This window comes from Protopterus annectens, chromosome 13.part0 (genome assembly GCF_019279795.1).
Source record: "Protopterus annectens isolate FY-2018-M chromosome 13.part0, PAN1.0, whole genome shotgun sequence".
Classification (NCBI taxonomy): Eukaryota; Metazoa; Chordata; order Ceratodontiformes; family Protopteridae; genus Protopterus; species Protopterus annectens.
The window spans coordinates 371,060,447-371,075,205 of NC_056747.1; positions in this window are offsets into that span (position 1 = coordinate 371,060,447).

The window sequence follows — 14,759 nt, forward strand, 5'->3', positions numbered from 1 at the left end:
CAGGCACACTGATGTTCCACTCACCAGGCTAAACAAGGAGAAAGTTACTGTCAGCTGCCTGTCAGGTGCCAGGATCCACCACATAATGCATGCACTCAGGTCACTCCTCAACAAATACAAATATGACTCTGTCATTGTCCATGTTGGTGTGAATGACCTGAAACGTACCTCCCTGGAATACATGAAAAGAGACATGGAGGAGCTGTATGATCTTGTAGCCCAGGCAGGTATTACCCTAGCCCTGAGTAGCATCCTGCCATCACCCAGAATGATACCACAGTACAAGGACAAAATGATTGACGTCAACAATTGGCTAAGCTTCTGGTGTCATTCTAAGTGGATCCAGTATCTGTCTGCCTGGGATGACATGATCGACAAACCACAATGCTTTGCCAGAGATGGCCTGCACCTGTCGCTCTTGGGATTCCAGATACTGGCTAAGACTCTTGCCACCCCTATAGTGCCTTTTTTAGGCAAGGTTCAAATGACAAATTCACCACCATAACAGGTACAGGCAAGCAAAATCTGAGGGTAATGCTGCTTAATGCTAGAAGTCTAAACCCCAAAATGCACTCACTCGAGGCACTCCTTAAAATGGAGAACATCGACATCTGTGCAGTGACAGAGACCTGGTTCAAGGCTCCAGAGAGTACCCCTGCATTACCAGGCTATAATTCATACCACACCTTTCGGCCACCTAACCTGGACTGAAACACTAAAGGCAGAGGTGTGTCCATATTCATTAAGGATATCGACACCTCCAGGCTAGTTGCTCAGCATAATGCATCCGAGATTATCCAAGTGCAACTAACTCTGGGCATGACCGCAATCCAAATTGTAGCTTGCTACAGATCCCCCACCATACCCCAGGATTCCCACTCCTAATTTCTTGACACACTGGAAAATATTAGGGTACAACCTAACACTCTAATAATGGGAGATTTCAACTACCCCACCATTAAGTGGGAAAACTACTCATGTACCAACTCTTGTGCTCAACATTTTGTGGAATTCATAAATTCCAACACCTTGGATCAACTTATCCACACCTCCACCATGGGCAGCAATATCCTAGACCTGGTCATTACCAACATGGGCAACCGGTGTTCTACACCAGAGGTCAATTCCTCATTGGTCAGATCCGACCACAAGCTAATCACCCTAGACATCCACATCCCACCCCCACCTCCCATTAGGGAAACCACCGTAAAAAATTTCTCCAAAGCCAACTTCACGCTTTTTAAGACAGAAGTGGCAAACTTCACGACACCCATGCTGACGGACAGTAGAAGTACAACTGCTGAATCCTATACAAATGCACTTTATAAGCACTTACACGAGTGCATGGATCGTGCAATCCCTAACAGAACCAAGATGCTATTCTCCAAAAAAGGAAGCCAATCTGGTGGTCCTCTGCCATAAACAAACTCTACAACAGAAGAAAGAAACTGTTGCAAAAAAGAGTAAAATCCCATGATTGGAGGAACTCTGCCTTTAGTGTTTCGGTCCAGGTTAGGTCAGCCTCAGTAAGAATCTGAGATCCCTCATAAAATCCTCCAAAGTTAGTTACGAAAACAAAATTGCCACTAATTCTAAAGACAACCACAAAGCATTCTATAGCTATTTCAAGAATCTCAATGGCAACACTCAGATCTGCTCTGAGTTACAGCACAATGGCACAAAATATACAGAACCAACTGATATTGCCAACGTCCTGGCAGATAGGTTCAGTGCTAACTTTACCCCTCTCTCACCCCCTAAAGGGCCCATCTCTATACTGGAAGAATGCAAAGTTCCTGTAATCACGGCTGCACAGGTAAAGAACACACTCTCCAAAGCCAAGAACACAGCAACCATGGGACATGACAACATCCCAGGCTGCGTTCTACATGAACTACAGAACAAACTGTCACCCCACCTAAGTACCATGCTCAATCATAGCCTCAGTTTAGGCTTTGTGCCCACTGAATGGCGCACATCAACGGTTATCCCACTCCACAAAGGGGGAGCCGCCACGGACCCTGGGAACTACTGCCCCATTAGCCTAAAGAGCCTAGTCTGCAAGGCTATGGAACGTATCATCATGGAACTTATAAACAATGACATTGGTAATCTCCAAACTCTGGACCCTTCCCAGTTCGGGTTTTTAAAAGGCAGATCATGTCTCCTAAACCTGACAGATTTCTTTGAAGTGGTCACCAAAGCCGTAGATAAGGGTAAGGTGGTTCACACAGCCTATCTAGATCTCGCCAAGGCTTTCGACACCATCCCCCACTCTGGAATTATAGAGAAACTCAATAAACTAGGTATAAATCCCTATGTCACAAGATGGGTTGCCAACTGGCTTACTGACAGAACCCACACTGTGAAAGTAGCAGACTCTAAATCCAACTTCAGACCAGTGACAAGTGGAGTACCACAGGGTTCAGTCCTGGGTCCTCTCCTGTTTGGTATCTACTTCTCTGAAGTACAGGCTAACAAAGAAGGTCTTTGGCTAACAAAGTTCACAGATGACTGCAAACTAGGAGCCATAATCAAAACTCCTAACGATGTGGACATCCTACAAAAGGGCCTCACTGAGACAAATGTCTGGTGTCAAAGCCATGGCCTCAAGCTCAGTGCCAAAAAGTGCATTGTCATCCCTTTTGGTAAAAACTCTGTACCCATGAACTACCACATAGGCGGTAGCCCACTTAACACTGAAAGTGTGATAAGAGACCTTGGGACACAGGTGGCCTGTAGTCTCTCCTTTGATAATCACATCTCCACAGTAGTCAGGAAATCCTTCTACATGGCACACCTAATCACAAAATGTTTCTCATCCAGGAAAAAAGAGGTCATTGTTCCCATCTACTTATTACTCATTAGACCCATTATAGAGTACAACGCCCCTTTTGGTATGTACCTCACAAGACATCTACAACAACTGGAAAGGCCGCAGAAATACCTCACAAAGAGGATTACTGGCCTCAAACAGATGCCCTACGCAGACCGTCTCAAAAAACTCCAGCTTTACTCTGTCGCATATCGCCTACTCAGAGGTGATCTCTACCTAACATACAAAACTATGTCAAACCCAGAGCTGTTGGACATGCTCCACTTAAAGAAATCCCAGTCCCTCTGAGCTACATGCTCCAGGGACCTAAACCTTGTCACCACAATAAACAGAACATGCTGGAGGGATAGATTCCTGTCTCAGAGACTTCTCATGCTCTGGAACAAGCTACCTATCTATATCAAACAAAGCTCCTCATTAGCACTCTTCAAGAAAAATCTTGATGATTGGATGGGAGATAGGAAATTCACCTCGAGGATCACTTCTGTGGCTCTGCTTGACAGGGATACAGGAAAATAATTTTCTTGGGTGGTGAAAGCCAGGGTAAAGTTTGGCTAGGCTTATATAGGCCCTAGGGTCAATAGCCTAGTACCTACCTATGAACCTATGAAGATTAACACCTGGACTCTGAGATTTCATTCAACTTATAATGGCTTTCAAAGGCATACAGGGGAGCCCAACTGGCTGTTTGCTGCACAGATAGCATCCACAGAAGCATTACAAAAGGCAGAAGTGACTGCTGCTGTTGTGGAATGGGTCAGTGGGCAGAGAAACTCAATAAACTAGGTATAAATCCCTATGTCACAAGATGGGTTGCCAACTGGCTTACTGACAGAACCCACACTGTGAAAGTAGCAGACTCTAAATCCAACTTCAGACCAGTGACAAGTGGAGTACCACAGGGTTCAGTCCTGGGTCCTCTCCTGTTTGGTATCTACTTCTCTGAAGTACAGGCTAACAGAGAAGGTCTTTGGCTAACAAAGTTCACAGATGACTGCAAACTAGGAGCCATAATCAAAACTCCTAACGATGTGGACATCCTACAAAAGGGCCTCACTGAGACAGATGTCTGGTGTCAAAGCCATGGCCTCAAGCTCAGTGCCAAAAAGTGCATTGTCATCCCTTTTGGTAAAAACTCTGTACCCATGAACTATCACATAGGCGGTAGTCTACTTAACACTGAAAGTGTGATAAGAGACCTTGGGACACAGGTGGCCTGTAGTCTCTCCTTTGATAATCACATCTCCACAGTAGTCAGGAAATCCTTCTACATGGCACACCTCATCACAAAATGTTTCTCATCCAGGAAAAAAGAGGTCATTGTTCCCATCTACTTATTACTCATTAGACCCATTATAGAGTACAACGCCCCTTTTGGTATGTACCTCACAAGACATCTACAACAACTGGAAAGGCCGCAGAAATACCTCACAAAGAGGATTACTGGCCTCAAACAGATGCCCTACGCAGACCGTCTCAAAAAACTCCAGCTTTACTCTGTCGCATATCGCCTACTCAGAGGTGATCTCCACCTAACATACAAAGCTATGTCAAACCCAGAGCTGCTGGACATGCTCCACTTAAAGAAATCCCAGTCCCTCCGAGCTACATGCTCCAGGGACCTAAACCTTGTCACCACAATAAACAGAACATGCTGGAGGGATAGATTCCTGTCTCAGAGACTTCCCATACTCTGGAACAAGCTACCTATCTATATCAAACAAAGCTCCTCATTAGCACTCTTCAAGAAAAATCTTAATGAATGGATGGGAGATAGGAAATTCACCTCGGAGATCACTTCTGTGGCTCTGCTTGACAGGGACACAGGAAAATAATTTTCTTGGGTGGTGAAAGCCAGGGTACAGTTTAGCTAGACTTATATAGGCCCTAGGGTCAATAGCCTAGTACCTACCTATGAACCTATGAAGATTAACACCTGGACTCTGAGATTTCATTCAACTTATAATGGCTTTCAAAGGCATACAGGGGAGCCCAACTGGCTGTTTGCTGCACAGATAGCATCCACAGAAGCATTACAAAAGGCAGAAGTGACTGCTGCTGTTGTGGAATGGGTCAGTGGGCAGAGATAATGGATCAGCTATATTTATCCTGATAAAAAGTATGTAGCTTGAAACTACCTAGAAATGGTCAGTTTAGAAACCCTTTGATACAGCCCTGTATTTAGTAAATGTGACAGACTGTCATCCTTGTGCATGGTTTGGTTTGTCCACATAGAATGTGTTACCAGTGAACAGTCTTGGAAGGAAGGAGTTGCTCTCCCTGGCTTGGATGGTTTGGCTTAAGAAAACGTGTAGTTTAATTGCATGGTTTGGCTTCACGGCTACCTTAAGCATACAGTGCTGCCATGCCTCTGTGATACACTTGAGGCTTTTTTATACAGAGTATCTGCAGTTCAAATTATTGTGGCCAGTTAAGGACAATCGAAGTAGTCTTCCAGTACAATGTGCTTGAAATTGTGCAGAAGCAGGATCAAAACCTGGAAGAGACAGGGATATTATCTAACATTAGGTACAAGTCCAGTGCTTTGTTGTGGTAGGGGGCTCTTTAAAGGAAGGGTTCACATATTTTGAGAGGCCAGAAAAATAAGAGGCTAGACCAGACTGAAAATTTGAAGTATCAGCCAAAGAGCAGCTCAGCATACAATCAAGGTCAAAGGAAGTCATAGTGGCATTCTACATCGCCCTCATCAGGTCCATAATCAAGTATGATGTTCCCATCCGCATGTACAGACACTTCCACCAATTGGAGCATCCCCAGAGGTTGCTCAGTAAAAAAAACACAACCTGACACGTCTGATCCAGACCCAATAAAGGCCCTATCCCTTTACTCTGTCTCATTTTGTTTATTGAAATGGGACTTATCACTGACCTACAAGGCATACAGCCCTGATGAAAATGTTATTCACAATAAAAATTATACAAGGGTTAGGCATTCCACGGATGTGAAACTTATTTGCGACTACAACAGAACTTGCTAGAGAGACAGATTTGTATCTGAAAGACTAGCTCATCAATGGAATACACTTCCCATCTTCGCAACACAAAGCCCTTCACTCACTCTCTCCAAAAACAATTTGGATAAATGGCTGGGGAATCCTAAATTCACTCCTGGGTTACTGCCCAGGTACCACATGGACTGAACCAGTCAGTAAACTGACTCAGGGCTCCAACACCCACTACTGTGATACTACTGTATTCCACATCTGGTCAACCAAGATTCATAGTTCACAGTTCATAGATTAGTACTACTGCCCTGGTAGGCAATTTTAAGCCTAGCCAATTAACCCATGTGAGAATCAAACCCTGCACCTTGTACCTGTAAGGCAAATATCTTAACCATTATGCCAATCTCCCAGGTCAGATATGGTAATGTCACATCCTGAGGTATTATTGGCTAGACTTGTAAAGGCTTTTGTGCTGTCAGCCTAGTAATCAACTATAAAGCTATGCAAGTATGAAAATAGAAAGGATTCATCTATTTCATAAAACCAGCACTCTCATTTGGCATTATGTAAAAGGGAAAATTAAGGAATAGATTTTGAAAATCACTGTCCACATAATACACAGGGGAAGGAGGACAGATTAATTCCCTAGCTGAGATGTAATTTAATAGTGTTTTTTTCTCTGAAGCCATAGCCTCATTAATAAATCAAATGTGTGTGTGTGTGTGTGTGTGTGTGTGTGTGTGTGTGTGTGTGTGTGTGTGTGTGTGTTTACACGGGTTTATATTATATGCATGAAAACTGAACCGCGCGAACACGTATTGAGTGACACGTAAAGGGCAAAAGTCCAAAACATCGAATCCCAAACACAACAAAACCAACAAACAAATACTGTCACTAACTGTTGTATGCAGGGGGGCAAGCCCCTCTGTACCCCTCCACACCCCCCTACTTAAATATAGCAACTCCGCGATCACACTCCATTGAAGCAAAGGAAGAATTCCCTATGGCGGCCTCCGTTCATACCGTCGATATTTTGAATATTCACTCTTTATGTGTCGCTCAATACGTGTTTGCGCGATTCAGTTTTCGTGCATATAATATGTACCCTGTTTACACTAATGGATTGTAACTATCTGCGTGCTGCAGACATATACCATGACCATTCCAGGATTTAAACTTTTTTTGCAGAACAGTATGCTTGTAATTCATGATTTCTGATTTTAGTACATATTACTGTTTAGACTGTTCTTGTTTCTGTGTTACATTCGGGAAATGCATATCAACACAGTAACACCTCATATTCAAGCACGTGTCTATGTTTATAAGCGCAATGTTTATTATGCGTCCATATTTATGGTTCTTTGCCCTAACACATTCTTTTCAACTTTGTGCAAATTTCCTGTTCTAAGAGCATCCTTCTCAACCTCTTTGCACACAAAATCTAGACAAAGCCTAAAATTGGGGGGGGGGGGACAAAGTTCCCCAAATAAAGACAGATTATAAAGGTTGTTCTTATAAACTTAGAAAAGTGTTAGAATATTGAGTTTGGTGTTAACATACATTTTCTTGAAAAACATGAAGTCTGAAACTCAAATGTCTACTATTATTCAGTGACTTCACTCAACAGTGATTTGCTACAAAATCACAAATGCAAGGCCATGGAGCGTATTATCATGAAACTTATAAACAAAGACATTGGCAACCTTCAAACACTGGACCCCACCCAGTTTGGGTTCGTGAAGGGCCGATCTTGTCTCCTGAACCTAATTGACTTCTTCGAATCAGTCTCCAGAGCCATAGACAAGGGTAAGGTGGTCCACACAGCCTATCTAGACCTTGCCAAGGCCTTTGACACCATCCCCCCACTCTGGAATCATAGATAAACTTACTAAGCTGGGCATTAATCCCTACGTCACCCAATGGGTTGCTAACTGGCTTACTGATAGAACCCACACTGTAAAAGTAGCCGACTCCAAATCCAGCTCCAGACAAGTGACAAGTGGAGTACCTCAGGGTTCAGTCCTGGGACCACTCTTGTTTGGCATCTACTTCTCTGAAGTACAGGCCAATACTAAGGGATTCTGGCTAACAAAGTTCACAGATGACTGCAAACTGGGAGCCATTATTGAATCCCCAAATGATGTGGATACTCTACAAAAGGGCCTTACAGAAACAGATGCTTGGTGCCAGAGCCATGGGCTCAAGCTCAATGCCAAGAAATGTATAGTTATCCCCTGTGGGAAAAAACATGTATCCATGAATTACCACATAGGTGGCAGCACACTAAACACCGAAAGTGTGATAACAGACTTAGGGACACAGGTGGTCAGTGGTCTCACCTTCGATAACCACATCGCCACAACAGTCAGGAAATCCTTCTATGTGGCACACCTCATCACTAAGGGCTTTTCATCCAGAAAAAAGGAGGTCATTGTTCCACTGTACTCATCCCTCATTAGACCCATTCTAGAATACAACGCCCCGTTTGGTATGTACCTCTCAAGACATCTGCAACAAATGGAAAGGCCGCAGAAATACCTCACTAAAAGAATCACAGGCCTAAAGCAGATGCCCTACGCTGACTGCCTTAAAAAACTCCAGCTATACTCTGTCGCATATCATCTGCTCAGAAGCGATCTCTGCTTAACAATTAAGGCCATGTCAAACCCAGAGCTGTTGGACATGCTACACTTAAAGAAATCCCAATCCCTCAGAGCCACACACTCCATGGATCTAAACCTTGTCATCACAATAAACAAAACATGCTGGAGGGATAGATTCCTGACCCAGAGACTCCCCAGACTCTGGAATAGATTGCCCATACATGTCAAGCAGAGTGCCTTTTTGGCCCTCTTCAAAAGGAACCTTGACGATTGGATGGGAGAAAGGAAATTCACCCTGGGGATCACGTCAGTCACCCTGCTAGACAGGGGTCCAGGGAAGTACATAGTGTGGGAAGAAATAGCCAGGGAATTGTTATGGCTAGGCTTGTATAGGCCCTAGGGCTGATAGCCTAGTACCAACCTATGAACCTATGAGGACAAATCCAAAAATATTGGGGAAAATCTGGACATTCAATGAAATTCTGAACAACTGAGATGTATTTCTAACAGGGTGTGACTATCTTATCCAGTTTTACTAAAATTTCCTGACAACCAGTTGAGAGACACAAATGCAGCAATTACAGTGTATGGAGACTGGTTCAGTTGCTTCATTTACACCTTGACTTATCAGTGTGGATGTTTTTAAAATATCTAATGGCATTTCTGTAGATCAATGTGTGTGTGTGTGTGTGTGTGTGTGTGTGTGTGTGTGTGTGTGTGTGTGTGTGTGTGTGTGTGTGTGTGTGTGTGTATACTTTTAAAAAGCTATCCAAGGGCTTGCACAAGTGTATAAATACTGAGCACGTGTGAGCTTGACTGCCATTTTGTAGTTAGTTATTGAGATGTAAGCATGTATGTATGTAAGTTCTATTTTTTAACTAGTTCATTCGTATTTAAAGATGCTGTTATCCATCCTAATGTGTTTGTATGTATTAAAACATCTGAGCAAAACTCCAAGCCTTCTTGTTATATGTATTAGAGATGAACGAACAACATGGTGTCAGAAGTGGCATGTGTAAAGGACATAGTGCCAGGAGCAGCATATCTAAAAGGGCATGAAGTCAGTAGAAGCATACTGAAGAGGCATGAGTTCAGAAATGGCTTGGCTAAAATGATTTAAGGCACTTGTTTAGATGCTGGAGGAATATACAAGAGTGGATCTTCCTAAATGTGCATACTTCGGGAAACAGGTCAGAAACTAATTATAGGTATTAAAACTTGCTCAACACTATTTTTTATGCATACTATGAAACAGGACATACAGAATGTTCTAAATAATATTTGCATAAACAAATATGTACAATATTCATAAAAATATTCGAGTTACTATGGAAAATGTTTGAAATAAAGTCTGAATTGCATAAAAGAAATAAAATAAGGGGAAACAACCGCATTTTCGCAAAGCAGATATATTTTTGTATTAAGCAAGATATTCGAGTTATCAGAAGTGTATAAAATGTTTGCTTGTTTGTGCAGTGTTACAGTAAAGCTATTTCACAAAGTACAGCCATTACAAGGCATATTTCATAGAGTACAGCCATTACAGAGCATATTTTGCAAAGTAAAGTATTTCAGAGTTTATTGTGCATTTGAATGTTGTTACAAGCTCGCAGAACAGTTTGTTTGTACATAATTAGAAAGGCCATATGTATACTTTGTGGGCATGGCAGATGGATATTGGAAACCCAGTGCACTTGCATTTGATGATAATATTGCTGAGAACTGGAGAGTGTTTGAGCAAGAGTACGACATTTTCATACAGGCTGCATTTTCTGACAAAGATGGCCATACAAAGGCATTTATTCTACTTAATTTAGCTGGGTCAGAAGCAATAGAAAGGGAATGCTCATTTGTGTATGCACCTGCTGTCTATGCTGGAGAGGGGGAAAAAACATCATATTGTTGTACCGACTGAGTCAACTGAGGACCCAGAGTGCTTAAAATGTAAATTTAGAGAAATGTATAACCTCCAGACAAATGTTACTATGGAAAGGCACTTATTTTACACAAGGGATCAAAAGCCTGGTGAAACTTTTGTAGCATATATAACTGACCTGAGAAATAAAGCTAAAAGGTGTAGATTTGGTGATTTAAAGGATGAGCTGATAAAATACATACTTGTGTGTGATAAAAAAGATGGTACTGCGAGAAAGATTTTGCTTCGCGACAGTGATTTAACTTTGAATAAAATTGAAATTTGTCAGATATAAGAGCTCACAGAAAAGGACACAATTATGCTTATAAGTGATAGCAGCTCTGGAAGGCACAGTGATAAAGCTCATGTTGATAGTATGCAGCATGCTATTAAAAGACATAGGCCCAAACATGTGGCAGAGGCTGTAACCCCTGCAGCACTCACTGGTAAACCACAGAACTTTCTAGCACATTCCAGACTTTGCACAGTCTCAGTGAAGTATGAGTGAGTCAGCAAACTCAAAGCATTGGTCCCGACCTAGTTTCATTGCCAACTGTCGTAATTGTGCTGAAAGCCATGAATCTAATAGGGAAAAATCTTTAGCTTTTGGTCAGCAATGCCACAAATGCAATAAATGGAATCATTTCAAAAGATTTTATTAATCAAAAGGCCCACATTTTTTTTAAAAAGGGAACATTTTAAGAAATGGGTTGATCAGTTAGACTGTAGCAATTCTACTCTTTATGTTGATGGTGTGTCAGTGTTTTATGAAACAGACAATGGAGTAGATTTAAGAGCAAAGAATGAAGTATTTTGCACTGTTCGGATAAGTGGCAAACCTGTAGAGCTCAAAGTTGATACAGGTTCCAAATGCAATATTATATCAGCAGAAACATTTACCAGAGTATGTAAAGGTGAAAGGCTTGATTTGGCAAGATATGAAAAACTTGTTGCTTATGGAGGTGAAGAAATTCAGACTGAAGGCTTAGTAGTGCTTTCTTGTTACTGTGCTGGGAGAAGCTATGACTTGTTATTTTATGTGATCAAGAGACACGTCCAGTCATTATTAGGGCTCAGAGACAGTTTGAAAATAGGACTGCTTTCATTTAATAAGGAAGTCCGCCAAGTTAGCTTAAAAGACCACTACTGTAATTTTGCCCAACACATTTTTTTCGACCCATGCTGATGTTTTCCAGGACAAACTAGGCAAACTTCCAGTTGTGTACTCCATGAAGTTAGACCCAGAGGTCAGTCCAGTTATCAGGCCTGCAAGTAAAGTTCCAATAGACATGCAGGACAGAGTCAAAGCCGAGTTAGATAAAATGGTGTGACAAGGTGTGATTTGTCCACTTGAAACTCCAACTGAATGGGTATCTTCCAAGGTGGTAGCTCATAATTAAAGCTCAGATGACATCAGAATATGCATTGACCCATGAGATTTGAACAAAGTGCTAAAAGACCACATCATCCAATGCACACAGTCAAAGAAGTTACAGCCTTAATGCCAAATGCCACTATCTTTTCTGTCCTAGATGCAAAAAAGTTCATTTTGGCAAATTCAACTTGATAAAAAAATCCTCATTGCTCACTACTTTTAGTACTCCGTTTGGCAGGTACAGATGTTTGAAAATGCCATTTGGGATAAATTCTGCAAGCAAAGTCTTTCAACATGCAATGGACCATTTTTTTTCTGGGTATCATTGTGCTATTATAGTAGACGACATACTAGTAGGAGGTCGTGATGAAGCGGAACATAACAACAACCTTAGAAAAGTTCTAGAAATGGCATGTCAAGTGAATCTTAAGCTCAACACACCCAAATTCAGATTATAAGAAGTTACTTATGTTGGTCATTTATTTATGAGTACAGGCTTATGACCAGACCCTTTGAAGCAAACAGCCATTTTTGAGATGCCAGCTCTGGACAATGTTCAAGCCTTGCAGCGTTTTCTTGGCATGGTCAACTACCTAGGCAAGTTTATTCCAGACTTGAGCCAACTTTCAGAACCACTTAGAGAGCTGACACATAAAGACGTATTCTGGTCTTGGTTAGGGCAACACCAAAGAGCATTTGATGTCCTGAAACAGAGAATTGCAAGTCTACATACTCTCAGATATTATGATGTTCACAAACCAGTTACACGTTTGCTGTGATGCTTCGAAATTTGGTCTTGGAGCAGTCATTCTACAAGAGGATCAACCTGTTGCCTACGCATTGAGAACTCTTACCCAAACCGAGATACAGTATGCCCAGACTGAGAAAGAGCTTTTGGCAATTGTGTTTGCATGTTTGAAGTTCCATGATTATTTTTATGGTAGACCTATCCAGATCGAAATGGACCACCAACCATTAGTCACTATCCTGAGAAAGCCTATGCATTCAGTTCCAGCCAGACTGCAACGCATGATGCTGAGATTGCAAAAGTACAATTTCAGTCTTGTGTACAAGAAAGGCAAACTTCTTAACCTTGCTGATACATTACCCAGATCACCCAGAAACACCACAGAACAGCATGAGAATGAGAACCTTGATTTTGAAGTCATGGAAGTGAGAAACTTTTCTTCCACATGAGCTAAGAGATCACACAGCCACGGATCCAGTTTTACAGAGGTTCAACCACTTTATTAATCAAGGATGACCGTCAAAGCAATCTGGTTTACCTCAAGAAGTGCAACCTTATTTTCCATAAAGAGATTAGATTTTGTTTTTCTGATAAAGGAATCGTAATGAAAGGTCAGAAAATAATTGCTCCAAAGTCCTTGCAACCGGAGTACATTACTAGCTTGCACCGTGGTCACCCAGGAACCAAATCTACCAAAAGAAGGGTGAGAGAACTAATATTTTGGCCTTCTATGTCACAAGACATTGAGAGATCACTTTTATCTTGTTCAGTGTATAATAGTACAAAGCCACATCAACAGAAGGAACCACTTCAGCTTAACCAAATTTTGGAACTACCTTGGTTGACAGTAGCCACTGATATCTTCGAGTGGAATGGTCAACATTATTTGGTGTTAGTAGACTCTTACTCCATTTGGTTCGAGATTGACCTACTTCCTAACCTAGCATCTGTCATTCCTAAGATGAAGTGTCATTTTGCAGTACATGGATGTCCACACAAAGTTATTTCTGACAATAGCACAAAATTTACAAGCCAACAGTTCAAAAGACTTGCTGAAGAATGGGACTTTACTCATGTCACAAGTAGTCATAGCACCCACAGTCAAATGGTTTGACAGAACTGCGTGATCTAGTGCAAAGTGCAAAGCAATTAAAAGATAAGTCAAAAGAAGATAATACTGATGTTTTCCTGATTCTCTTGAATCTCAGAAATATTCCTCATGATAAACATCTTGGTTCACCTGCTCAGAGACTTCTGTCGAGACAAACCAGAACCACATTACCAATCAGTAGTCAGTTGTTGGTTCCATGTGTCAAGAACAACGGATCAGTAAAAGCCAATCTGTTGAAGAAGCACCTATCCCAGATGTCCTACTACAATAAGATCAGCAAACCACTCAATCCATTACAAGAGGGAGAAGTGGAAAGGATGCAAACGTCCAGAGATTATGATCGGATTGGTGTTGTGAAGAATATTGGTTCAGAGCTGAGATTGTACATTAAAGAATCAGAAGAAGCAACTTTTAAGGCAGACTTGGAAGCATTTGAGACCACTGTCTGAGCCTATATCACAGAACATAGCCTGTGAGAAAGACTCTTTATCTCAGAGTGAGTTGTCCAGTGTTCCAATTCCAGAGGGCATTCCTATTCCTATGACAAATCCAGAAATTCCTGATAAGAGTTGTGCACCGCAGACTGTCCCTGTTGTTAAATTTGGTCCCAAATGTTATGTTACGAGATATGGTCAAATCTCTAAACCCTATAGCAGATATGAAGTAACTTGGACATAAACATTATGTTTTGTTTCTAATGTATGTAGTAATGCATATCTAACTCTGATATTGTTTTGTATAAAGGTCAATATTTTTAAGAGGGAGGATGTAGATCACTATGTGTGTATATATACCTTTAAGACGCTATCCAAGGGCTTGCGCAAGTGTATAAATTCTGAGCACGTGCAAGCCTGACTGCCATTTTGTAGTTAGCTGTTGAGATGTAAGCATGTTATGTATGTAAGCTCTGTTAACTAGTTTGTTCATATTTAAAGATGCTGCTATCCATCCTGATGTGCTTGTATGTATTAAAGCATCTGAACGAAACCCCAAGCCTTCTTGTTATATATATTAGAGAAGAAAGAGCAACAATTACTATTAGAGTGGACTGAAAAGACAGGATTATTGAATTGTGGCGCTTAAGTCCTCACAGGACTGCAAGCAGTGGAGTGGTCATCTTCTACAGCCTTTCAGTGTGCTATTTATGTATCCCCACATGGGTATGGCCAATTTATTTATTTTAATTGATTTATTTACTGATATTTG